The following is a 2,534-nucleotide window of genomic DNA, read 5'->3' on the forward strand; positions in this document are numbered from 1 at the left end:
GAGCTGGGGCTGTGCCTCCACCATGGCGGGAGGCTCGGCCTGTCAGTCCCCCCCATGGGACTCCATTCCTCCCCCATACCTAGCCCTGCCCCCCCCCAACCCCCCCATTATTTTTAGTAAAGTCACAGACAGGTCACAGGCAATAAAAATTCACAGAGCCCATGACTTTTACTAAAAATACCCGTGATGAAATCTTAGTCTTAGTGATGAGTTTTCAGAGGATACTAGAGAACTGATGTCTTTGTTGCCCTGACACCACATCCCAGCCCTGAGAAGTGGAGGCAACTGGGAAAGGGACACTGCAGAACTGCAATGGGGTGGGTGTGTTCAGGTCCGGATTGCAGAGGATGGGCTGCGCTGCATGCTGGAACCCAGGAATGGAATAGCAGTGGGGTACAGGTCAGAAGTGAGGGGCATCAGCAGAGCTGGGGGCAGGGAGTCCAGGGCTGGAATAGCACAATCAAGTTAGCATTTTCTCAAGTAACGTGCTGGTGAAAGGTGCAGCCTGGCAGAGTCTGAAATTCTGCTAAACGCACAGACAACCAGGGTCTGAACTTCCCCCATCCCCATCAAGTGCTCTCTTCCTTCTCCCAACGTGTCTCAACCTTCCTTAACCCACGGGAACTGCCTCTGGGATGGTATACTCTCCCCATCCACATTCAGGGCTTAGCCTCACTGAGGGCTGGAACTGCCAGCAATCTCTGCCCTCCCCCCCCCCCCGATTTCCTATCCATTAGTGAGCTGGTAAATCGGAGGCCACACACGGCAGTCAATGGTTTCTTGTTTCAATCTGGGGTCAGTCAGATCACCCACCGGATGTGCACACTGTTCTGGAGCTAGCTAGCGCCCAGCTCAGCTCTGCTAAATGAGAAACTCTGCTATAAGGAATGGGGGGGGGGGGGGAGTGCAGGAGCATTAAGGGACGAGCACCTGTGCTTGTGAGCAGGGGTTAGGAGGGGGACAGTGATGGTGCAAGAACGTGCTGGGCAGCTTAGATTCTAAAAGTTAGGGATAGAAAGGGGCAAAACAAGGCCTTGGCTGCGTCTAAAAACGTGACTCTGGAACCAAAGATGCATCCTGGCAGAGATCTGGGGATGGACGTTAGCCACTCTCTGTATGCAGGTGTGGGGCGGGGAGCAGAGCAAGACCATGCGACTGAGGAATTTCAGGGGGGTGGGTTCTGGAGGGGCCAAGAAGGTGTTTGTAAAGCCTTGGAGGGTAACAGAATTAGAAAGGACTGGTGCACATCCAAGGAGGCAAAGGAGGGCAGGGGAGAGCAGGAGGGAGGGTCAGCAAAAGATGGCTGAATTTGGAACCAAACCTAAGTGTGGAGATTTCACAAGCCCTGCCCAGACACAGCGGAATACCCTGTCCAGCAGATCAGAGCATTGGAGTTTTGTTTCACTATGTAACTAGCCTGCAGCAGTCACTGCACACAGCGGAATGGCCAGCACTCGGCAATTTCGCCAGAGGTAGGAGGCTGTGAGAACGAAGGCAAAAACCCCTATAGGGATCATGGAGCATGTGTCTAGGTACAGGCTATGGTTTATCACTCTGCTTTAGGGCATCACGCGTACAGCAAGGACATTGTCTCTTCTTGCTACGTCTGTCAAATCTCTTGCAAAGCTGCTCTCTCCTGGGCTTTCCTATCAGAGCACTGGCAATCTCTGCCAACAAACACACTCTCTACACATCTCTCGGGGCAGATTTGGTGTGAGCAGTGGGTTTGCTGGCTGTTTGGCCAATGCACACCATGTCTGTTTCACACAGGATATGCTATGTGGCTCAGTGCCAGGCCGGGGAACATGTGGGGAATGCTGGCAAACATGGAGTCGTCTCACAGACTTACTGAGATCTCTCCTAGGACTTCCCACGTGGTGTCAGAGAGCCCAGGGCAAACCCAGCCTTCTGCCTCTCCCCAGAACATTGCACGTTGGGGGATGACACTCTGAACACAGCAAGTGTTGTGACTGCATGTCACTAATGAAGGCAAACGCATGCACTGAGATGAGGGTCCTTCCAAAGGCACCTGAGGATGATTCCAGATTTAGCTATGCACTAGGAGTAAAACAAGACATCCTATGTAACTCTCTTCCTGGTACGCCCCTCACCATGGTATCTAGGCCCCATTAACTTTATCGCCCTTATTTTTCCGCTTTATTCACTGAAAGAATATGACCAGCTTAGGCTCTTCCCAGGACTGAAGCTGTAAGGAGGATGGGACCCAGCGTTTATATCAGCCCTGGCTGCATACCCACAAGGCAACCAGCCAGGTCTGAGGTGGGCTTACGCATCACACTCCACTGCTGCAGAGAAGACATTGTGAGGCCTTGAATTCCAACCCCCCCCCCCCACCCCGGCAACTTTCTCTGTTGTGAACACTATTGCAATTTGGATTTCACTTCTTCTCTAGGGGAGGGCGGGGAAGGGGACTAGGGGCTGGGCATTAACATTATGATGGACAGCGACAGAACGTTAGGCTGCAGGATGATTGCCCTTAGCTAACCAAGGACTTTGGGAGCCGTTCCTGGAGG

Source organism: Terrapene carolina, unplaced genomic scaffold (assembly GCF_002925995.2).
Source record: "Terrapene carolina triunguis isolate 2854851 unplaced genomic scaffold, T_m_triunguis-2.0 Scaffold233, whole genome shotgun sequence".
Classification (NCBI taxonomy): Eukaryota; Metazoa; Chordata; order Testudines; family Emydidae; genus Terrapene; species Terrapene triunguis.